The sequence below is a fragment of the Musca autumnalis genome, unplaced genomic scaffold (genome assembly GCF_047663935.1).
Source record: "Musca autumnalis isolate F117 unplaced genomic scaffold, ASM4766393v1 scaffold_5, whole genome shotgun sequence".
Lineage (NCBI taxonomy): Eukaryota > Metazoa > Arthropoda > Insecta > Diptera > Muscidae > Musca > Musca autumnalis.
The window spans coordinates 153,063,273-153,089,794 of NW_027412088.1; the positions used below are offsets into that span (position 1 = coordinate 153,063,273).

At 36.3% G+C, this 26,522-nt stretch overlaps 2 protein-coding genes and 1 pseudogene across 5 annotated transcripts in view; 2 read left to right on the forward strand and 1 right to left on the reverse strand.

Annotated features, from left to right (window-relative positions):
• Positions 1 to 26,522, forward strand: part of LOC141387296 (matrix metalloproteinase-2-like) — an 872,424-nt gene that overhangs the window by 510,229 nt on the left and 335,673 nt on the right. The window lies entirely within an intron of this gene.
• The window catches only part of LOC141387295 (matrix metalloproteinase-2-like), a 615,190-nt gene that overhangs the window by 176,710 nt on the left and 411,958 nt on the right, over positions 1 to 26,522 (forward strand). The gene's annotated exons all lie outside the window — the stretch shown is intronic.
• Positions 23,918 to 24,610, reverse strand: LOC141387298 (large ribosomal subunit protein eL21-like; annotated as a pseudogene).

Genomic DNA, 26,522 nt, shown 5'->3' on the forward strand with positions numbered 1-26,522 from the left:
AAATGGCTTGAAGCCACCATTTTTTTTCTCTCGATTTGTGAGTAAACCACACTTCTCTCGAGTTTCCTGTCAAAGTAAAAGTAGAAGCAAACTAAATAAGGATCATCTCACTAATGTATTACTTTTCAAAATTTCGTCTGCTTCTACCATTAAATGATGCTGACATTTTGAAGCCAGATTTACAGTGTTTTTTGGAATTTTCTTCTAATTTCATTCCGCAAACAGGTTTATCAAAAAAACATATATAGGATTGTAGTACTTGCGATTCTGAGTTATTTGATATTGTGAATGTAGTTTGCACAGATTCACAGAAATCTGCATCCAAATGCGAAAATTTTGTGCGAACATTTTTCTAAAAATCGTATTTTTCGGGTATATTTTATCAATTGTCATTCGATTTCTTCGTACTTGATTGCACATTTTAGTTTTTTACGTTCCTGATCCAATAAATCATTCCCCGTGAAAATCCATCTACTAAAACGCGAGTTACAAGAAATTCCAAAGTAGAAAAATCATCTTAAATTGTTTTTGGAAATATCGCGTAGTGTATCACGTTTTCTAGGGTTCGTTTCCACTGCAATGAAAAAACTAGTACAGCATCTTCGTCTTAGCGGAAACAGAGATTTGAAAACTTCACTGATAAGGGAGCTACATTCATTTTATCCGAAAAATAGTGTGTGATGCTACATCCACGGTTCTTGACTGATCGCCTTGAAATATATATATTTCGATATAGATTTTCATGGTGAACACTGAAATCGGATGCGGACAAAAATTGTATGCACTTTGCGCAAATTAGCAATATTTTATAGGTTTTTTAATGCTAGGATGCAGCCGATGCTACATCTTAGCCTCCAAATTAAATTTCAAAAAATATGTATAAATTAAAAGATATAGTCTCGCTGTACATGAAAATCACATGCGGACAAAATGATTTTGAAAATTTCGCGGTTTACACGTATTTTAAAATGCATATAAATTAAAATGGGTAATTTGACCTCTATTTCCATTTCAGAAGCTTCGAGATATATCCTCATCAACCCAATTACCTTCCCTAATGGGAAAGCTTTAATATGAATGTCAATAAAGCAAAATCCGTCTATTTTATTAGGAGATTTAAGCAAAATGAAGGAAGTATTCCTATAGATTTTTCCAATATTTGCTACTACATAATGCTTGTGAAAAAATATTTTCTCAAATAAAAAATTGTTTTTTGACCAAAATATGTGTTTAGTTTGGCTGTAACATCAAAACTATAACACCAATCTGTACGATTGTAGTATTATTTGATTCGCCGTGAAGTTTTGATCCACAACAAATTTTTAGTTAATTTTATGACCACTAAATTGGCCTCAATTTTGAAAAAAGTTGACTTATATTCAATAATTTATCAATTTTATGTACATTCCGCGAATTCTGTGTAATATTTTGCAGGTATTATGCAATCTACTCGCTGAAGTCACTTCGAGAGAACTTTTTTGTAACAATGGTGCTCATTAAAATAATTAGCGTTTTTATAATATTTTTTTCTTAAAAAGCGAAATAAAAGCGCCATAACTTTTGTCCGCAACAACCAAAATTTGGCTCGCGACCAGATTCGTACTGGGAATTTTTTTCTTAACCTACATATCAAAAATCGTTGACGTAGCGCGAAAAAAATTATCCTTTTTTTCTGAAATGGAATATGAAATAATTGACAATATTCGTGATATACCGGAAATATACCCCAGAGCTTTAAACTATCGATAGTCCGACTACCGTTTTGATTGCTGTCGTAAAACAAAAGTTACATCGGCCACCAAAACAAGTTATTTGCGTTATCTGTCGCGCATTATTTAAAACATAATTGCTCCTGAGTCCGATATACAAAAAACTTCACAACAGGGAAAACGATAGTCCGAATATTGATTGTTTGGTGGTAGCTCTAGTATACCCTTGTTAGTCTAAGAACTGAGAGTATACAAATCAAATGTCATTTCTTGGTAATTGCATCAGTTGAGAACGGCTGGACCGATATGGATATACATTTTTTTAAAGTGTTCGTTATAGTCCAACTTAGTTTTTTGCGAGACGAAAAATTGACCACGCCCACTTTTGTAAATATGCGATATCTAAAAACCTACGGAACCGATTTTTCTGAAATGTTTAAGAAATGTACAGGTTTGCCTCACGAATAGGCTACATATTTTGTTGAATTTCGAAGAGGGCATTGAACCTCCCCTATGTCGCTATATTTGCATTTAAAACTAATTTGCAAGAAAATTGTGGTTGTGTCTCCGACCTTACGTACTTATTTGGGTAAAGACCCACCTTTTTTAAATACATACGTAATATCTACAAAGATAATGTTCAAATTTGTTTCATTATTAAAATAGGAAATATATTTTGATGAAGAGGTGGGGTACCTCCCTTGTGCTCTATTAATACCCTTCAGCACACTGTGATTAGGGGCATAGGTTTTGCCCATTCCCACAATACTTCGACAACATTTTGTGTGCGATGGGTAGGAGACTTTTGACCCTGCAGTTGGTCAATACAGTACCTGTTTTATTTCTTGTGCACGTGACATAGCTGACTAAGGTTTAAATCGTTGTGTATGAATTTCTCCAGTCAAATTTACCCAATCAACTGATGTATGCTCTTTATCAGTATGTCTCCACTGGTATTGAAAAGTTCGACAGTCAGCCGTTCAGCTCCTACTACCTTATTGTTTTTCAACTGATTAATTTCTGTCATGCACTCACCTGTTTTGGTAAACACTAAATGCCTTCGTTTGGGATCTATTCTGGGGTATCTTGATCGCCGACAATATTCGACACCAAAAGTTCTTGATCATCACGAGTTTGTCACATTCACGTTTTTATACCCTCCACCATATGGAGGGTATAATTAAATTTGTCATTCCGTTTGTAACACATCGAAATATTCGTCGGAGACCCTATAAATTATATATATTATTGATCAGCATAAAATTCTATGTCGATTTGACCATGTCCGTCCGTCCATCCGTCTGTCTGTTGAAATCAAGATACAGCTCGCAATTTTAAAGATAGTGAGTCAAAATTTGGTACGGAGGTTTTTATTACTTGCAGGATGGTTGGTATTGAATATGGGATATATCGGTACACGTTTTGATATAGCCCCCATAGAACGGTACCTCCCGATTTTCGGTATTTTGAAGGTTTTAGCTTCATTATCCTACCAAAATGGCTTAAATTTGGTACGTAGTCTTCTTTAGGGGTATAAAACTTTCCCCCAGAATTTTGTCGGTATCGGGCCACACCTTCATATAGCCCCCTTAGAACGGTACCTCCCGATTTTCGGTAGTTTGAAGGTTTTACCTTCATTATCACGCCGAAATGGCTGAAATTCGGTACTTAGTCTACGCTGGTGGTATAAAACTTTCCCCCTGAACTTTGTCGGTATCGGTATCGGTCCATGCCTTCATATAGCCCCCATAGAACGGTACCTCCCGATTTTCGGTATTTTGAACGTTGTGGCCTCAATATTCCACCGAAATGGCTGAAATTTGGTATTTAGACTTCGTTGGGGGTACTCAAACTTCCCCTTTAAATTTGTCGGTATAGGTCCACGCCTTCATATAGCCTCCATGGAAAGGTACCTCCCGATTTTTCGTATTTTGAAGGTTGTGTCTTCAATATTCCACCAAAATGGCTGAAATTTGGTATTTAGTCTTCAATGTTATATAAAACTGTTCGCCAGAAATATGCCTTTACAAATCCACACTTTCATATTGCCCCATTTCTGACTAAAATTCGTCGGTATAGGTCCACGTTTCGATATAGCCCCCATAGAATGGTATTCGTTATTTCGTCTTCCAAGAGTTTTAAAATACTCCAGAAGAGTATTATCAGTATAGGTACACGTCTTCCTATATCCCCATAGATTTTCGGTATTTTTTAGTTTTAGCCACATTCTCTTACCGAAATATAGGAAATTTGGTATTTAGTCTTCTTTGAGCCTAAAAACTTTTAGTCAGAAATTTGTCGGTATAGATCGACGCCTTGAAATAGCCCCCATAGAATGGTGCCTCACATTGTTTTGCCGAAATTTAGTATTAAGTCTTCTTCATACACGAAAGGAAACTAATTATTCCATTTTACTTCAATACAACTTGTGATGGAGGGTATAACAAGTGCGGCCCGGCCGAACTTAACGCCGTTCTTACTTGTTTCCTGTTCTTTCTATTTTCTTGTGAAATGCACTTTTCCCTTCTACCGATACTTTTCACTGGGATTTCTGTTGCTAAAAACTGCAGGGTTGCACTGTTTGCTGCTTTCTTCTCTTCAGTAGCCTTACGATACTCCTGCTCGAACGCTGGATTTTTTTTGTGCTGGTCTTCGGTACCCAAGTACATATTTTGTGGCAGTTTGAACATAGTGGGCTCTCCTTTGCGACTGCATTTCCACATTATCGGGACAAGGAACGTCGTCTTCCAGCATGTGGGTATGTAGAGTGGAGTAGGCTTGTTCTGTCTTTTGTGTTTGCAGCTTTTCTTCCAACCAGAGAGCTTCCAACATTGAGGTGAGTGCCTAGCTTGGCTGATACCAGGGAATGGTCCAAATCGATCGGAAATTTAACACCCTCTGGAAGAATGTTTTTCGTCTATCCGCACATGCTCGACCTGGTTTCTGATTTTATCATTTGTGGACATTCACGTGGTCTTGTGTATGTCGAGGTGTTGGAGCGTGGTACTGCTCACCGCTATGTGTTTTCCGATCCCATTGTCGGATGTTACCTCATGAAGGCTGAACTTGTCGACTGTTGGGACCAACAATATTTTCCCTCCCAACTTTAGCCATCATATCCCCTAAAACAATATGGCCAAACTATCCAAAATTTGCATTTTTTATATTTTTTTGGGGTATTAGTGTTGTCCGCAATGTTCCATTGAAATCTTCCAGCACATCGAATGGTGCGTTGACCATAGACATACGGGAGACTTGATCCCGAAATAACTTTTAAGCAAGGCAGGCATGTGACACCATGGCACGCTGGCAATCGGTCATTCAAACATAAGCGGAGTTTAAATTCTAATACATTTTTCGTAGCAAGTTTTTTTTATTCATTCACGTTCATTGGGAGAATGATTTCTTCCGCAAATATTGCCTTAATCCCTTCCAGTGGCATCAAATAAAATGTCACGGGAGTTCAGATTAAAGGGGACCAAACAATACATCTGGCTACCAAATAAGACCTGGGCCACATTGGTGCAGTGGTTAGGACGTCCGCCTTGCACATAGAAGGTCGTGGGTTCTATTCTCCGGTCAGGCAAATTCTGGTCAAATCTGAGTATGTCGGCTAAAAAAAATTTATCTATAAGTGGTTTCGTACTTTCGTGGCAAATCATGCGGAAATAAATATATATAAATAAGACTTGCACTTTTTGATTTTAACACTCACAAAACCGCCAATAGATATCTACCATCCCTTAAAACACTTATTTAAATCTGGAAATCTTTCTACATAGCAACCTACGATCATACTCAACGTAATCTTGTATCAATATTATTCAAAACCCACATTTATAAATCAGACGGTATCTTATAATTGTTTTTTTTTTTTTTTTCAATACTCATTCAAATAAATAACCTAACCTTAAAAAACATACATAAAAATTAAATTTAATAAAACTCTAATACAATTTCAAAAAACTTAAATCTATGTTTAAATCTTTCAGTGTTCTCTATTTTCCTTTCCCTTTCGCTCGGCATTGGTATTGCTGCTACATTAAAAGATGCCTTTAAGCAAGCTTTCCCCTTTTCAATTTATATAAATTAAATTTTACTTTTATTTCTTAAATTCAGACGGCGTCAAATGCAATATTCTTTCCATCTAAAAACAGTCGCAACACCCCGAAGGACACTCGTACTTGTCTACCAACTAAGCTAGTCAGCCAGCCAGCCAGTCACCTAGGCAGGCGTCAAGCCATCATTTGCCATTTGCAAGCTGGGTGAGGAAAGCAAAAGGACAGGAGACCAGAGAGTTTGTGAGGGTTTGGTAGACAACACATCCTAAGGCGATATTAGCAAACTTTGATTTAAAAGCTCACACTCCCCAAAGAGTGTTGGCAGCGACAGTCAGTTTGGGGTTCAAAGAACGTATAGGGCTAGTTGTAATACTAACAACTTAAATGTGCGTAAATTTGTGTGAGCGGTGTTTACTGCTCTTGGGAATGTTCCACCGCCAACACCATCATAAACAAATAATAAACAAAAAGAAAAAAAGAACAACATCAAAGCAAATAAACACTTGACAACTCTACACTTTTAGCAATAAAATCGACCCAAGTGGCAATGAACAACATTTCGAAAATGTTGGCCAATGTTGTTAACAAAAATAGCAACAACAACAACAACATCAACAACCATGGCTGATGCTATACAACCGAGAGTAAGAAGGCAACAAATGCCTCTAGTCGTAACAAGAACTAAGCAAAAGATGTTGAAGAAAAAAAGCTGAAGTGAACTTTACTTGGCAGTTATATGAACCATGTTAACATTTCGCTGCCCACTTTGGTAAATTCAAACAGACAACTTCATCAACAACAACAACGTCATCAGCATCGACTCCGAGACTACTACTTAGCCTCCCCTCCACCATAAAGTGTGTGAATTGCTAGAGGTATGAGTAAGACTAAACTATATGGAACCGAGTATTTCAATGTTGCACAGGGAATACATTTAAGTGGGAACTATGTGTAGCTAGTCTAGTTAGACAGACTGAGTGTGTCCTCGTCATCGCTGTGGCTGCTATTACTTGAAAGTATCAGCAAGAAATAAAGCCTGAAGGCAAACAAATTTACACTTGCAAGTGTTGCACAAGATGGAAAGTTCTGGGATTGGCAAAGAACGAACAAGAAAAAACCAGACGAAATTTATTTTTTTGGCCATAAAAAGATGTGTGTAAAAACACGCATACACATATGTATTTCCATTGAGAATATGTGAGACACTTAACAGTGAAAAACTATGAGTGCCGAAAAAGAGTGAAAGCCTGCAGTTTTTAAATGAATGACTCGGTTCCCCACTAGCCAATTCGGAACACAGATAAGGCCTGGTAGGCTTTTTGGATTTTTCATAGTCAGAACTACTATCATCGTGGGATATTTCTCCTATATTTCCGCTTTAAAACATCTGGACCTTAAAAATAAATTTTTGGTATTCTCAGACCCATAATCTGGTATTACAATTATTACCTTAAATGCTATGAAGTTCAAATGTTTTCCATGAATAAATCCTTTGCACCATACAGTAGGACTAAAACCATATAACCTGATGCCGAAACGTGTTTCTAAGATCTATTCGGTCAAAAAAGTTCCCACACCGACAGCGATTTCTAAAGGCTTTTGGATAATTTATTCTTTATAAAAGTTTTGATTTTTGATTAACCCAATCCCTGCGATAGTGGTACCAGTTGTAGTCATTTACTCTATAGAATAACAAATACACAAATTGAACATACATATTTATATTAATATTAGTATTTTTCTAACTGTAAAGGAATCCCGCTGTCAATTTGTTCTTATGTTTCGGTCATTCGAGTTCCACTTCATGCCCTATAAGCACGATAAAGTAAAAAATTTAAATTTGTTTCTTAAATCTTCCGCAGGGATTAAGGTTAAGTTAAAACACGTAAGAACGGCATTAAGTTCGGCAGGGCCGCCCTTTTTATACCCTCCACCACGAAGTGTATTAAAGTAAATAGAAACAACTAGTTTCCTTTCGTGTATGAAAGGAAAGGAGCAGAATATTTTAACTGGTAATAAATACTCCCATTAAACAGTCATCATGTTGTGGGTTTTCCAACGTTTCCAAAAGAAATGAGCTTCTGTATCCGAAATACATAAAACCTGGATATATATGGACAGTTTGTTTGGGAGTGAGTGTTCTATTTTCTGGAACATAAAAATCCTATTAACGACCAATTCAGTAGAAAAACTAAAATCTTCAAAAAAAAACTTTAAAGGTGGAGAGTTCATGTGGACAGTTTTTTTCTTCTACCCTCAACAATGACTAAATATCAAATTTCAGTAATTTCGGTGGGATATTGAGGCCACAACCTTCATAATAGAGAAAATCGGCAGGTACTGGGCTATATGAAAGCGTGGACCTATAAATTTCAGGTGGAAAGTTTTATACCCTCAACGAAGACTAATTACCAAATGTCAGTCATTTCGGTGTGATAATGGGACTAAAACCTTCAAAACCTTCAAATACCGAAAATCTGAAATTCTGGACTTTCTGAAGGCGTGGACCTATACCGACAAATTTAAGGTACGAAGACTAAATACCAAATTTCAGTCATTTCGATGTTATATTGAGCGCACAACCTTCAAAAATCGGGAGGTACCATTTTATGGGGTCTTTGCCAACAAATTTCAGGTGGAAAGTGTTGTACCGACAAATTTAAGGTGGATAATTTTGTACCCCCAACGAGGACTAAATACCATATTTAGTCATTTCGGTGTGATAATGGGGCTAAAACCTTCAAAATATCGAAAATCTGGAGGCATCGTTCTATCAAAACGTGGACCGATGTAGCCCATTTTCAATACCAAACACCGCAGGAGTAATAGAATCTTCTATACCAAATTACAAAGCTCTATCTGAAAAATTGCAAAGCTGTATCTTGATTTCAACAGACGGACGGACATGATTATATCGACTTAGAATTTTACGCTAATCAAGAATATATGTACTTTATTGGGTCTCCGACGAATATTTCGATATGTTACAAACGGAATGCCAAATTTAATTATAACCTCCATATTATTTATGGTGGAGGGTATAAAGAATAAAACTCAAATATGAAAAATATAGTTAAAAGTAAGTTGTTTCACTTTGTGGCCTTTTTTGGACATTTGAACTTGCCTGCGAAAATATGGATTAGGATTCAAGTTCAAAAGTGTTGCAGGAGGAGGTACTTAAAGGAATGGACCGACATAGTCCATTATGGAAGTGGATCTTACTTGGGAGTCATATCTTTTCGATTGATATCGCTCCCACTAGTCATTTCAGTGGGTCATCGTAGCATGGACTTGTCCGCGGAAAACATAATACCGCTGTAAGCAGAACAACAACGAACAGCATCGGTATACATTTCCAAAGGATCTTCGAACAGACCTTAAAATGCACTTAGACACAAATGTTGATCTTTTGTGGAGGAGGTACCCTAAGGAACCTCCATTTTAGAAGTTAAACTAAATTTGGACCAAATATTAGAATATCCAATGTTTGGACCACATCTGTTCAAGATATATCGTGCATACTATTTATGTGATATATTTTTTTCATATTCGGGGGAAATACCGGCAGTTGTGGACCGGTATTGCCTATCTTCGAACTGAAAGTATGACAAAATATGAGGAAGGCCAAATTTTGGACCAAATCGGTTAGTTCGAGAGTTATCGTGCTGCTCTCCAGCCAGTACATATGGTGCCATAGGTTTTTTTACACCTTTCAAGAAGTATGGACTTGCCCCTGAAAAAACTTTTACCGTCGTAATCGAGGCAGCGAAGTTTGTTAAAAAAAAATCAAAGTGATTCGAGAGCAGGTCTTAAAGTGAACTTATCCGTAATTTTGTGTGATATGTACCCGAAAGAGTGGACAAACATAGCTCATATTCGAACCTGACCTATATCTGGTAGATATATTAGGATGTGTAAAGTATGGACCAAATCGGTCACTCCCTTCAAGAGTTATCGTGCGAACAATTTTTCGAACATTTTTGAACTTCTGGGGGGAGGTACCTGAAGGAGTGGACCGATATGGCTTATCTTCGAACTTAAACTAAGTTTGCACAAAATATTACGAAATCCAAATTTTGGACCAAATCGGTTGATCCGTCCGAGAGTTATCTTGCGCTCCAACCACTACACACGGTGTCAAAGGAAAGTGTATACACCCTCGTTAGCATGGTAAAACAATAAAAGGTAACAGCAATACACAGCTGACTGAACTGGGTTGTTACGTTAGTGTTAAATTCCATACGACATTTTATATATGTATTTCTAATTCGATGTACAATAGGGATATATATTTTTTGAGGAAAAAATATATCATTCCGAAAAAAACTATTTCCCAGAAAGACTTCTTCATATCAATGATATGCAACCTCCTCCAAGTCCGAACGACGAGCCGCACAATAAACCACCCAGCAAAATTTGAAGGAAGCGGTTCCATGCGATGACGTGATTTCATGACATCTTTTGCTTTGGTTCAAACGAAGTCGTGAAAGATCCGATCTTTTCATTAGCATTTGAACCAATGCAATGGAAGTCGTGAAAAATCCGATCTTTTCATTAGCATTTTAACCCATGCAAAGGAAGTCGTGAAAGATCCGATCTTTTCATCAGCATTTGAACCCATTCCATCGATCCAAGAGATGAATTTTGTGTTTTTATTTATACAATTTTTTCTAAATATATAAGATTAATTATTTACAATAGGCTTGATGTTGTCGGAGACACGATATCACAACCAACGTTGTCAAAACTCTCGTCGTAATGATAATGTCATTGCAAAGGGTTGGTGAAAATGACATGCCAAAGCAATGGTTGAAATGACATGCCAAAGCATTGGTGAAAATGACATGTCAAAGCATTGGTGTAAATGACATGCTTTGGATCCAAAAATGAAAAGCATCTTTTGGGGTCCATGCTCATATAAAATTCATCGATGAAGATGCTAAAAAGATGACATGCCAGCTCACTTGCACCCATGATTGAATGACATCTTTGGCATCGAACATTTTGCTGGGCAACGCTTATAGAGGCGGTACAACGTTTGTTAATATGTGAGGTAAACATGTGTTTCTTCGAAAGCCAAAAGATTGAACCAACTTCTTCTTTTTCAATGAATTTCCAGCGGCCCCAAACATTTTTGCAAGAATATTACTTTCTACGATTACTTCTATTATGCATTTAGTGGAATGATGTGGAAACTTTCAAATTGAATATGTAACGAATTTTCATTCATGTTTTCCAAAATATTCAATAAAATGTGAAAAATTATAAGTTTTTTAAATTCAAATAATTTATAGACATTTCGTTGTTTTGTTTACATATACCTTTGACAGTAACATTACAAACAAAAACAAATTTCTATGTAGTTGTTGTTGAGTTGTATTTGTTGTAGTATTTACTTTACCTTATATTTGTTCTACCATGCCTCATTAGCATAAATGCTGAGGGTATAAAAACGAAGTTATTAATACATTTCTGGAAAACCCTTAAATAATTTTAACCCCCTGTTTTTGTAAAAATTTGTGTTCTTCTCACACGAATTGTCAAATTTTGTAGATCGATTTGCTCGCCTTAGCGAAAATGGAGAGTGCTGATTTTTAAATGAGGAATTCATAACTCTATATTGAACTCATCTACGAAAAATTAAGTCTGTACGTCATCTGTGGGCTGAGCTATGGATGCCTAAATTATTACGAATATAGACGAACGAACAAAAATAAGTTACAAAAACAGGGGGTAAATTTTTTCTTTAATTTCAAAAATTGTTTAGGATCGAAATAATTTTGGGTGTTTAAAATAAATCAAAATTAGTTTGATGTGTATAATATAATAAAAAAAAATGTTTTCAAGTTGCGGTTCGTTGCAATGTTTTTTGAAATTTGGCTGAAAATAATTTTGAACCAATATTTTTGTGGCAATTATTATTTATAAATAATAAGAAATGTCAATGCACAAATTACATAGAGATAATTTTGGCCAGGAAAATGGGATTTGAGACCAAAGTGCGTCGTTAGACCAATAGCCGTTGAGTTCGTCATTTGATTTAGATTTTTTCAAAACTTTATCGTGGAGTATTTTTGCTATTTTCGCTTTACAACATCTGAGGCTCAATTTTGTTTCTATGAAAATGTGAAATGAAAACTTTTATAAAGGAGAAAACTGCCAAATGAGAAAAATTATAAAGGAAATATTTATTATTTCAAATTTTCATAGAACAGGAATCCAGCCCCTGGACCTTAAAAAATCGTATTACGATTTTACCTAATAAATCCTTTGTTAAGCACTGTACAGCTTAAATTTTTTTCGGATGCAAGCTTTGTATCGATGAATTTTCCAATATCTGCCACACAGAGGAACTTCACATTTCGGTGTGATAATGGGGCTAAAACCCTCAAAATGTCGAAAATCTGGAGGTATCGTTCTATCAAAACGTGGACCGATGTAGCCCATTTTCTATACCAAATTACAAAGCTCTATCTTAAAAATTGCAACCTGGATCTTGATTTCAACAGACGGACGGACATGATTATATCGACTTAGAATTTTATGCCAAATGACGAATTTAATTATACCCTCCATATTATTTATGGTGCAGGGTATAAAGAATAAAACTCAAATATGGAAAATATAGTTAAAAGTTAGTAGTTTCATTTTCCAAAAAGTTCGGAAGAAAAATTCGGTATAACAAGTAAAAAAGTATCAGTCGGCTTTGCCGACAGAAATTACCCTCAGCCAATGTGAATTGAAACTTTCATCTTAGTCGGATCGAATGTATGTATTTGTGGTCTTTTCATTACTTTGTGGCCTTTTTTGGACATTTGAACTTGCCGACGAAAATATGGATTAGGATTCAAGTTCAAAAGTGTTGCAGGAGGAGGTACTTAAAGGAATGGACCGACATAGTCCATTATGGAAGTGGATCTTACTTGGGAGTCATATCTTTTCGATTGATATCGCTCCCACTAGTCATTTCAGTGGGTCATCGTAGCATGGACTTGTCCGCGGAAAACATAATACCGCTGTAAGCAGAACAACAACGAACAGCATCGGTATACATTTCCAAAGGATCTTCGAACAGACCTTAAAATGCACTTAGACACAAATGTTGATCTTTTGTGGAGGAGGTACCCTAAGGAACCTCCATTTTAGAAGTTAAACTAAATTTGGACCAAATATTAGAATATCCAATGTTTGGACCACATCTGTTCAAGATATATCGTGCATACTATTTATGTGATATATTTTTTTCATATTCGGGGGAAATACCGGCAGTTGTGGACCGGTATTGCCTATCTTCGAACTGAAAGTATGACAAAATATGAGGAAGGCCAAATTTTGGACCAAATCGGTTAGTTCGAGAGTTATCGTGCTGCTCTCCAGCCAGTACATATGGTGCCATAGGTTTTTTTACACCTTTCAAGAAGTATGGACTTGCCCCTGAAAAAACTTTTACCGTCGTAATCGAGGCAGCGAAGTTTGTTAAAAAAAAATCAAAGTGATTCGAGAGCAGGTCTTAAAGTGAACTTATCCGTAATTTTGTGTGATATGTACCCGAAAGAGTGGACAAACATAGCTCATATTCGAACCTGACCTATATCTGGTAGATATATTAGGATGTGTAAAGTATGGACCAAATCGGTCACTCCCTTCAAGAGTTATCGTGCGAACAATTTTTCGAACATTTTTGAACTTCTGGGGGGAGGTACCTGAAGGAGTGGACCGATATGGCTTATCTTCGAACTTAAACTAAGTTTGCACAAAATATTACGAAATCCAAATTTTGGACCAAATCGGTTGATCCGTCCGAGAGTTATCTTGCGCTCCAACCACTACACACGGTGTCAAAGGAAAGTGTATACACCCTCGTTAGCATGGTAAAACAATAAAAGGTAACAGCAATACACAGCTGACTGAACTGGGTTGTTACGTTAGTGTTAAATTCCATACGACATTTTATATATGTATTTCTAATTCGATGTACAATAGGGATATATATTTTTTGAGGAAAAAATATATCATTCCGAAAAAAACTATTTCCCAGAAAGACTTCTTCATATCAATGATATGCAACCTCCTCCAAGTCCGAACGACGAGCCGCACAATAAACCACCCAGCAAAATTTGAAGGAAGCGGTTCCATGCGATGACGTGATTTCATGACATCTTTTGCTTTGGTTCAAACGAAGTCGTGAAAGATCCGATCTTTTCATTAGCATTTGAACCAATGCAATGGAAGTCGTGAAAAATCCGATCTTTTCATTAGCATTTTAACCCATGCAAAGGAAGTCGTGAAAGATCCGATCTTTTCATCAGCATTTGAACCCATTCCATCGATCCAAGAGATGAATTTTGTGTTTTTATTTATACAATTTTTTCTAAATATATAAGATTAATTATTTACAATAGGCTTGATGTTGTCGGAGACACGATATCACAACCAACGTTGTCAAAACTCTCGTCGTAATGATAATGTCATTGCAAAGGGTTGGTGAAAATGACATGCCAAAGCAATGGTTGAAATGACATGCCAAAGCATTGGTGAAAATGACATGTCAAAGCATTGGTGTAAATGACATGCTTTGGATCCAAAAATGAAAAGCATCTTTTGGGGTCCATGCTCATATAAAATTCATCGATGAAGATGCTAAAAAGATGACATGCCAGCTCACTTGCACCCATGATTGAATGACATCTTTGGCATCGAACATTTTGCTGGGCAACGCTTATAGAGGCGGTACAACGTTTGTTAATATGTGAGGTAAACATGTGTTTCTTCGAAAGCCAAAAGATTGAACCAACTTCTTCTTTTTCAATGAATTTCCAGCGGCCCCAAACATTTTTGCAAGAATATTACTTTCTACGATTACTTCTATTATGCATTTAGTGGAATGATGTGGAAACTTTCAAATTGAATATGTAACGAATTTTCATTCATGTTTTCCAAAATATTCAATAAAATGTGAAAAATTATAAGTTTTTTAAATTCAAATAATTTATAGACATTTCGTTGTTTTGTTTACATATACCTTTGACAGTAACATTACAAACAAAAACAAATTTCTATGTAGTTGTTGTTGAGTTGTATTTGTTGTAGTATTTACTTTACCTTATATTTGTTCTACCATGCCTCATTAGCATAAATGCTGAGGGTATAAAAACGAAGTTATTAATACATTTCTGGAAAACCCTTAAATAATTTTAACCCCCTGTTTTTGTAAAAATTTGTGTTCTTCTCACACGAATTGTCAAATTTTGTAGATCGATTTGCTCGCCTTAGCGAAAATGGAGAGTGCTGATTTTTAAATGAGGAATTCATAACTCTATATTGAACTCATCTACGAAAAATTAAGTCTGTACGTCATCTGTGGGCTGAGCTATGGATGCCTAAATTATTACGAATATAGACGAACGAACAAAAATAAGTTACAAAAACAGGGGGTAAATTTTTTCTTTAATTTCAAAAATTATTTAGGATCGAAATAATTTTGGGTGTTTAAAATAAATCAAAATTAGTTTGATGTGTATAATATAATAAAAAAAAATGTTTTCAAGTTGCGGTTCGTTGCAATGTTTTTTGAAATTTGGCTGAAAATAATTTTGAACCAATATTTTTGTGGCAATTATTATTTATAAATAATAAGAAATGTCAATGCACAAATTACATAGAGATAATTTTGGCCAGGAAAATGGGATTTGAGACCAAAGTGCGTCGTTAGACCAATAGCCGTTGAGTTCGTCATTTGATTTAGATTTTTTCAAAACTTTATCGTGGAGTATTTTTGCTATTTTCGCTTTACAACATCTGAGGCTCAATTTTGTTTCTATGAAAATGTGAAATGAAAACTTTTATAAAGGAGAAAACTGCCAAATGAGAAAAATTATAAAGGAAATATTTATTATTTCAAATTTTCATAGAACAGGAATCCAGCCCCTGGACCTTAAAAAATCGTATTACGATTTTACCTAATAAATCCTTTGTTAAGCACTGTACAGCTTAAATTTTTTTCGGATGCAAGCTTTGTATCGATGAATTTTCCAATATCTGCCACACAGAGGAACTTCACAAAAAAACCCAAACAAGGAAGTATTGGCACTTTCAGGCGAAGCCTTTAATATATGACGATTTAGTTACCGAAGGCACTAATAAAACAGCAACAACAACTACAAGCACACACAAAACATGACTTTACAACATGCATGAAGGAAAGAAAGCAAGGTAAAGGTAGTAACATTTTGTTCAATGACTCATCAATGGAGCAGGCCATAAAAAATCAATACATAGAAGTGTTTGCTACACGATGAACGAACGCATAACACCAATACACTGATGTATGGCCTACAATGTCGTTACAAATTGATTTTTTTTTTTTTGTTGGTTCGTGCGTCTCTTTACTTCCTCTTTGCCTAGTTCAGCTACAAGGGAAATAGTTTTTTCTTTCCAGTCTAGATGTGAATATGCTAGCTTGTGTATATGTGTGTAATGTTAGTGTTTGGCGAGCCGGTGATAGTGCTACAAATCTAACACCTTTTAAACAAATTGCCATGCTTTCATTTCAAACGATGTTGATATTGATGTGTGCTAAGGAGCATTTGTAGCTGTTAGTATGCACACTAGGCCGGGGCGATTTGTATGGAAGGAAAAAACCTTAATGGCATTTCTGATTCCTGGGATTGAACTGAGCAAAAAATTCTACTGGAGCATAGGTCTACGGTGAAAATCGAGCCACCCGATTTTGACTTTAAGTTTTTTTATGCACGTTTTTTTGGCCATTGTGGCATATAACAGCCAAACCATTGAGATTTTCGATCGAGCACAAGGCAACCATTTTAGCCAAGACAGCAATTAAGAACTCTCTAATACATCGCAAAAGCATTGGAACTCTCCTTTAGGCAGTTTTGGCCTTGAGAAAGAGCAAACTTTTCGAAAAATGTCGATAAATGGTATAAATTTAGGTATTTTTGGCCTATGAGGCAATTCTTTTGTCTTGGCCGGTTTTTAGACAAGGTTACTCTTTTGAGAGAAGAACATCTCAGCTTTAAATAGATACTACGCACTTTATTTTAGATCAACATGTCTTGGGGATATGACTAAATGAAGACAGGCGTCAAAATTTAAAAAAAAACAAGTGAGCATAGGCTATAGTCGGGACGGGGCCGACCATGTGATACCCTACACCACTACCCCTGTGCATAAGCTTTTCACTGGTAAACATTTCTTTTAGGGAATATAAACCGACTAACACCAAAAATAATATGCCTCTTTGTCTCTGGGACCCCCATAAGCAACCAAAATTTCGTGACCATCCGATCAAAATTACGACCTGTAGCTTGATTGCAAAAAAATGGAAGAATTGGATGCATTACCGACTAATGTGGTATCTCCCTTGTTTGACCACCTTCGCCAACCTGCTTTACCTCAATGTAAAGGTATTATTTTCTTCTTCCATTGACAGGCTTTGTCGTTGGAATACCCCTACTAGAAGCCAATATATTCACAAAGAATAAAACTTTGAATTTGTCTCCAAATGAGTTTTTCCCCATTCCGACCCCTGAATATCATCCGGCTAGCACCAAAATCAATAGGCTTCTTCCTATGTGGGACCCGCATTAACTCCCAAAAAATTCGTGACGATCCGATTAAAATTGCGACCTGTAGCGTGATTACAAACAAATCGGAAAATGGGATGCATTACCGACTATTGCGATATCTCTGTTGTTTGAGCAGCTACGACAACCTTTTGATATACCTCTTAAAGAAACAGAGATATTGGCTTTGAAATAAAACGTATACCTTTTCTCCAAATAAGTTTTTGCCCATTCCGACCCTTGAATATTATCCGACCATCATTAAAATCAGTAGGCTTCTTCCTCTGTGGGACTCCCATTAACCCCTAAACTTTCTTGACGATCCGATCAAAATTGCGACCTGTGGCGTGATTACAAAAAAATCGGAAATGGGATGCATTATCGACTATTGCCATATCTCTGCTATTTGACCACCTATGACAACCTAATTTACACCGTTGTAAAGGTGATATTTTCTACTTTCCTTTTCAGGTTTTGCTTTTGATATACCTCTTAAAGAAACAGAGATATTGGCTATGAAATAAAATGTTGACTTTTCTCCAAATAAGTGTTTGCCCATTCCGACCCCTAAATATTATCCGACCATCACCAAAATCAATATGCTTTTTCATCTGTGAGACCCCCATTAACCCTGAAATTTTCGTGACGATCCGATCAATATTGCGACCTGTAGCGTGATTTGCAAAAAATAGAAAAATGGGATGTATTACCGACCATTGCGATATCTCCGTTGTTTGGTTACCTACGCCGACCTAGTTTGCATCATTGTAAAGACGGGATCTTCTACTTTCATAGTCAGGCTTTGCTTTTGGCAAATTTTCAACCAAAGCTGTGATATTTGTCAATATAATTAAAATCGCAAAAATTAAAATTGGGGTTTTATTTGCTACTATTGCGATATCTTCGTTGTTTGATCACCTACGAGCACCTACTTTACACCATTAGAAAGGTGATATTTTCTGCTTTCATTGTCAGGTCTTGCTTTTGGTATACCCCATATAGAAGCTGAGATATTGGCTTTGGAAAAAAACGTTGACTTTTTATCCACCTAAGTTTTTTGCCCTTTCCGACCCCTAAATATTATCCGACCATCACCAAAATCAATAGGCTTCTTCCCCTCCGGGACCCCCATCAACATCCAAAATTTCGTGACGATCCGATCAAAATTGCGGCCTGTAGCGTGATTACAAGGTTTAGATGGACAGACGGACAGACGGACGGACACACATAGCCAGATCGACTCAGCTCGTCGAGACATTCATTTTGATATATATATAAGTATGGGTCTACGACCATTATTTCGATGCGTTACAAACTTTTTGGCCAAAACCAACTTATAATACCCTCCCCACATAGTGGTGTAGGGTATAAATACATTTTCGGAAAGGTATTTTGTAGAGGCCATAACTTCTGTAGTAGCCGGTATATTTTAGTGAGAGGAATTGCTTTTGAATGAAAAAAATCCTCAAAAATTTGAAAATTTGTTTCGAAAAGTTGCATTTTTATAGAGCCTTACTTGTACGATTTTGGTTTAATTAATCTGGTCATATTTTCATAACCTGACCGAATATCGGAATGCGGAAAGCGTTTGAAAGAGGAGATCTTCTGCAATGTATTCTCCAATTGGGCAAACATTTTGGTCGTTTTTGGGTTATCGATTTCGAGTTCGATAGAACTGGCGCTTATTTTTATAGTGATTTCGAAAAATGTAGTAACATGCCATAATAAAAGAAGTAAGAACGGCGTTAAGCTCGGCCCGGCCGAACTTGTTATACCCTCCACAACGAGTTGCACTGAAGTTAAACTGAACAATTAGTTACCTTTCGTTAATGAAGAAGACTAAAAACCAAATTCCAGCAATTTCGGTACAACAATGTGGCTTACTTTCAAAATACCGAAATTCGGGAGATACCGTTCTATGGGCGCTATACGAAGGCGTGGACCTGTCCGAACAAATTTCAGTCATTTCGGTGGAATATTGAAGCCAAAACCTTTAAAATACCAAAAATCGGGAGGTATAGTTCTATGGGAGCAATATAAAGGCGTAAACCAATACCAACAAAATTCAGGTGGAAAGCGTTGCGAAGACTAAATACCAAATTTCAGCCATTGAGGCCATATGAAGGCGTGGACTATATTGACAAATTTAGAGGGGAAAGTTGAATACCCCCAATGAAGATTTAGTAGAAAAGTGTAGCCATTTCGGTATTATATTGAAGCCACAACCTTCAAAATACCGAAACTCGTGAGGTACACTTCTATGGGGGCAATATCAAGGCGTGGACCTATGCCGAAATATTAAGAGGGGAAAGTTGAATACCCCCAACGAAGACTAAATACCAAATTTCAGCTATTGCGGTGGAATATTGTGGCCACAACCTTGAGAATACCGCAATATGAAGGCATTGACCTAAACTGACAAATTTCATATTGAAAGTTTTATACTCCACATGAAGACTTAATACCAAATTTCAGCCATTTCGGAGGAATATTGAGGCCACAACCTTCAAAATACCGCAAATCGGGAGGTACCGTTCTATGGGGGCTATATGAAGGCGTTGACCTAAACCGACAAATTTCATATTGAAAGTTTTATACCCCACATGAAGACTTAATACCAAATTTCAGCCATTTCGGAGGAATATTGAGGCCACAACCTTGAAAATACCGCAAATCGGGAGGTACCGTTCTATGGGGTCTATATGAAGGCGTGGACCTATACCGACAAATTTCTGGGGGAAAGTTTTATACCCCCAACGAAAACTTAGTACCAAATTTCAGCCATTTCGGTGTGATAATGAAACTAAAATCTTCAAAATATCAAATATCGGATGGCACCGTTTTATGGGGGCTATATCAAAACGTGAACCGATATAGCCCATTTGCAATACCAAACATCCTAGGAGTAATAGAAACTTCTATACCAAATTACAAAGCTCTATCTTATAAATTCGACGCCTCCAAACAATAGTATGCTAAGTCGACTTAGCATGTTTTCAAGTTCTTTACATTTTTATATTTAACGTCCTTTAACTTAAATTCTGTCAAATTTTGGTAGTAATCGGACAATCCGAACAGAAGTTATAAAAAAATATTTACTTAGCATAGTACTGAAGGTCAAAGAAATTTCCAAACTTTTAGAGCTTGTCCTGCAAAACTCACTGTTCAGAATTAGGAAACTATTACTTGGAGGTGTCGAACGTCCTTTAACTTAAATTCTGTCAAATTTTGGTAATGATCGGTCAATCCGAACAGAAGTTATAAACAAATATTGACTTAGCATAGTACTGAAGTTCAAAAAAATTTCGACACTTTAAGAGCTTCTCCTGTAAAACTCACTTTTTAGACTTAGCATACTATTATTTGGAGGTGTCGAATTGTGAGCTGTATCTTGATTTTTAACAGACGGACGGACGGACAGACAGACGGACATGGTTATATCGACTTAGAATTTTTCCCTGATCTAGAATATATATACTTTGAATGAATATTTCGATATGTTACAAACGGAATGACAAATTTTATTATACCCTCCATATTATGGTGGAGGGTGTAAAAATCACAAATGTTCTACTTGAAATATGGCTAACCAAACAAAAAGGTAATCAAATCGCTTTCTTCGCCAGTTACCAATAACAACATAAAAAAACATCACCATCCCCAGGACAAAAATTTCCAACAGCTACAATTTCATATTACTTACTCACATATGGCTGGTGTATCATTGCAGTGTCCTTGTCCTGTACTGCTGATGTGGCCCCTTGCAGCGTATTGACGTTGTAGATGTTCTTCTCCTTTTGATTCGCATATTTGCTGCAGATTTTGCCATGCCAAATGGTAACATCTTAAAGAAATAATCGTCATAAAAAAATCAATGTTTGTGACAAATAAACATTATACAGATACCGATAGAGAGAAAATGGAGGCAACACGATGATGACTTTAAGGGAAGCTGAGATATCAAAATGTCAAAAACACTCACAGTGGTATATCTGCGATATGTGGTGGAATTTAATGTGGATATGTAGACAAATTGACGTCTATATTGAGTTTATCTGTTCTGGGAAAACCAAGCTTTTACATTTTGTTACATCAAGGTTCCCTGAATAAGCTCCATATAAATCCTGTCGGGTTTTCAATGAAAATCCACATGCAAACTCTTTTCTTTTCCAAGATTTTTATGTTTTGCTTTTTTTGTTTATTTTTTATTTTTTTTTCTTTTTTTGGTTTATTTTTCTTTATGAAGTCACAATCAGTTGCATGTGTGCGCCCGTGCTTATGTCTGGGGGTTAGTAACATCAGTGACATCAGCATGTGCTGCCAAAATCAGAAAAGAAAAAAATGAAAACTTCATTGCAAGGATTTTGACATCTACCATCTTTTTTTTGAGTTGTTTTTCGGTTTATTTTTTTTCCTGAAACCAATGTAACATTTGCGTTAAAAAATCTCTGCTTAGGAAAAAATTCAATTTATATGACAGTTTTGATGCCAACTGTCAATAGCAGTTAGTAGAAAACTGAACACAAGAAAATAGAAACGAACGCAGGCAGCCAGGCAACAGCAGGGGTTTGGAACTGAAAACTGGAACTGTTTGGAACTAGCAACAAAAAACCAGAAAACAATAATACTGCCATGGATCATGCAGGCAATATGGCTTTGGAAAAACTAGTGAAGGGTGCCAGTAATTCATTCCCTGCTTCTCGTAAGCTTCAAGAAAATTGAGCGAGCGAACGAACGAACAATGTCATAAAAATTGGCAAAATTAAAGACACGCGCTGCTTACATTTGACAGGGCTGCTGATACTATTGTTGTTTTTATTATTGTCGTTTGCATCTGTGTTATAGTTCTAAAAGAAAAAGAAAAGAAAAACTATATGTGTCATTTTGCACGTGTATGTATGTGCATTCCACACAATACCAGCTTGAGATCATCAACCAACATTTGCATTGAACGACTATGATTTGAAGTAAGAAATGCAACAAAAATTTCACTGCATGGCAGCCAATGACCCGTTCCCAACAACATTAGTTTAGCAAAGAAAAAATGTAAGACAAACAAACAATGCAATCCCAGTTGTTCTATAAACTCCTTAAGCTAAAGATTTTGCATGACAAAGTTAGTGAGGGGGGCATCCTGCACTCCATCGCCCATGAGTATTGCGACTGCAGTTGTTGCTGCAGCACAACAAAAATCACAGAGACAAACAAACTAGTTAGAAATTGGCTTATGGCCAATTGATTTATAACGTCGAAATTGAGAGAACACCAACCCACACATACACACACACAATTGATAATAAAAACTACAAGAAATATATTTATTTCATAAGAAAAGTTTTTTTGCCAGTCTCCCAGCAAAAACTTTACATATTTTATTAGATGCAAAAGTAATGATTGCAAAATTCCATAAAATAACAACAAAATAAAGGAAAAACTTTACATACAGCAACTTGTGCGTGTGTACTGCTTGCTGTACAGTAGATGTTGGTTAAGCATAAAGTAGCAAATTTGTAGCATACTTTTTTAGTGCAACACTTTAGTTACAAAGTGGATTTTTAGGGTTGGTCATAAATAACTTTATTTCTTGGTCCATAAATCTAAGTAGGGGAAATTGATTTAGGAATGACTAAAAAACTATGGAAAACTTTTACTTATAGGGAAAGGATCATTATAAGGATTTATATATTTTATTGTATTAGGATTTCAAGTAAATCCCTATTCTTTACTTAAAAGTATCATGAGACTGGTTGCAGAATAAATAGGACAGTAGAATTCGATAGATTAATAGCGAACCCTTAAATTCTACATACAAGTCATGAATGCGCATTCACTGATTGGCAGAATCATAGTCTACAACACTAAGGGTCATTATTTTATGTGTTCTTTTACTATATAATTTTAAAGTTAAAAGTTAATGCCAAGAAGTTCCTCCATAAAATTTAATGATCACTTTTAATTTTAAGTTAACCGGAACGCTATAAATCTGTTCGGTAAATCCAAACTATAACAAAAGAAGACTTATAATAATGGGGGTGTGAACATTTTGCAGTATTCGATGTTCATTTTAAAAAACAAAAAGTCAAACGAATTTCTCTATAACTCTCTACAAGGAATTTTTTTAAATGAAAATATTAATATCATGGAAAATAGTTTTAGTTTCATAACGTATTCGTCCCAAGCAGTCACGATATAGAGGACTCCACGGCAACTTGATTTTTATACCCTCAGCATTTATGCTAACGAGGGTATATATGGTAACACGGGGCGCCTTCCCAATGGGGGGGGGCTACGCCAGCGCAGATTTTCTCGCAAAATACAAGTGCTAGAAAAAAACCGTTAAAGGCAAAATTGTGAGTTTAATGAAGATCTATCATCTCCCAAAAGTTGGCAGTTGTGTCATAGGTATGATAGCGGACGCACGCGGTTTTGTGTTTTCAGGGTATTGGGAAAAATAATTATGCTAGGCATTTTTTGTGATATCAAAAACAATTATATTCAATAAATAAAAAACATGTTCCTTTTTTGCATAATGTTGATATTTTTTGTGGTGTAGAATTGTGTTCCATTTTCACGTTTTTTCTTGTTTATTTTGGTAATAATTTTACAAGATAATTTTCATAGAAAAGCATCTCTGACGATCATCTACTACAGCAGCAGGTGTAAAAAAAACTAAACAAACTTCCCTCTTTATTGCATTCTCAAGATATGTCAAACATAACTTAAGCAATGAATTCATAAGGAATAGGAGCCAAAAGGATGGGTTCCTCAATTTGTTTAACGAAGTGAGCCTTCTTGGGTTGTTCAGGTTGACGTTTCAAGCTAACCCAGGTACCCTTGGCCTTGGCTTACTTCAACAAACGTTCGTTTTCCTTGACACGACGCAAGAAATCTTCACGGCACTTGGAGTGGTGGACATGTTCAATGCGGACATTGGTGCGCTTGGGTAGGATCTTTCCGCGGACACGCTTGTTTACAATAAGACCGACGGCATGGGGGGTGACATTGTAGATACGGCCAGTCTTACCGTGATAGGCCTTGTAGGGCATACCCTTTGGACGGCGCCATGACCCTTGATGTCAACAATATCGCCGATTTTGAAGACACGCATATAGGTGGACAATGGGATGACACCATGCTTGCGGAAGGGACGAGAGAACATGTCTCTGTTGCCCCGACGATAACCCTTGGAGTTAGTCATGATGTTGTTGTGTGTAGTTCTCTTTTAGAAAACACCGTCCACGCGGTCTTATATTCAGAGAAAAAGGAAGAAGTATGGTAAATTACAGTTTAAGAGTCCGTTCGAGAATGTTCAATATCGATGGCGAAGCTGCTGGGGACATGTTGTAAATTCTCAAAAATAATATTTTAAAAAACAAAATTATAACCTCAAGATATGCTAATATTTATTCCAAAATTAATATTTGAAAAAACTTTAACGTTGTCGGTATAAGGACATTTTGAACAAAAACGTGGCGAAGGCGCTCCATGTTACCAAACACTTTCATATGGGCAAAATATACCTCACCGAAATAATGGTTTTGATTGATTTAGCCATGTCCGCCCGTCCGTTTGTCTGTATGGCTGACTGGAGCGCACTAAACCGATTCTGTCCAAAGTTTGGCTTTCGTAATATTTTGTCTAAACTTAGTTTAAGTTCAAAGATTCCGGTACCTCCCACACAAAAGTTCGAAAATGCTCGGAAAATTTGTGCGCACGATAACTCTTGAAGGGAGTAACCGTCCATACTTTGCACATCGTGAAATTTCTACCGGACTTAGATGAGATTCTAATATGGACTAGAGTTGTATAGTTCATGAACGAACTAGTTCAATTGAATGATTCATTAAAAAGAGCGTATGAACTAGATCAGTCGATGTAGTTCATTATAGTTCAATAGCTCACTGAGCGCCGACCGAAAGATCCACAAAGAGCGATCAACGAACGATTCACAATCTAGTTCAGCATGTCATTGACATAAAGTGACGCCGTCCTCTGTGCTAAGTGACGCCTTCGTAATGTAATAAGTTTTGTTTATGTTTTGCATCAATGTGAAGTGTCATCCCCCATTGTAATAAAAATAAATTTTAAGAGCATTTTAAACACATCGAATCCCAATATATCGAATCCATTACCTATTCAATGTGCCTTGTTTGGATAGAAAAAAGGAAAAAATAAAAAGAAACATACATACAGTGATAATTTCTACAAACACACAACGTAAGATTTTTGCCAGCCACTTAAATGAAATTGTAATTACATTTTTTTCGAAGGATGTTTTTTTCTAAACTCAATCTTTCTTTATGAATGGAATAAAAATATATAAATGTAATATTTTTGTAGTTTAATTATACTATTCTAATGTTTGTTTCTATTTGATGTATGTATGTATGTATGTGTTTTCATCAAGAGAACGATTAAGAGCTCGTGAACGATTCTGATCCGAATGATTGAACTGGATAGTGAACTATGAACTAGATTACTGAACTAGTTCAGTTAAAAGAGCTGAGCTATTGAACTAGATCTTTCAAATGAACTAGATTGTACAACCCTAATATGGACTCAATCGGTCCACTCCTTCGGGTACCTCCCACACAAAATTTCGGAAAAGTTCAATTTAGGACCTCCTCTCGAATCACTTTGATTTTTGTTGTAACAATTTGTATTTACTGTCCACCCTACGACGGTACAAGTTTCATCAGGGGCAAGTCCATACTTCCTGAGAAAATAGCCTGAAAGGTACAAAACTCACCTAAGATACCGTGTGTAGTGGCTGGGGCGCAAGATAACTCTAGAACGATCTGCCGATTCGGTCCAAAATATGGCCTTCGTAATATTGTGTTCAAACTTACTTTAATTCAAAGAAAAGCCGTTTCAGTCCACTCCTTCCGGTGCCTCCCCCACAAAAGTTCGAAAATGTTCGGAAAATTTATGAGCACGATAACTTATGAAGGGACTAACCGATTTGGTCCATACTTTGCATATCGTGAAATTTCTGCAACACTTAGATGTGGTTTCAATATGGCCTTCGTAATATTTTGCCCAAACTTAGTTTAAGTTCGAAGATAAGCCATAGTGGTCCACTCCTTCAGGTACCTCGCCCACAAAAGTTAAAAAATGTACGGAAAAATTGTGCGAACGATAACACTTGAAGGGAGTGACCGATTTGGTCT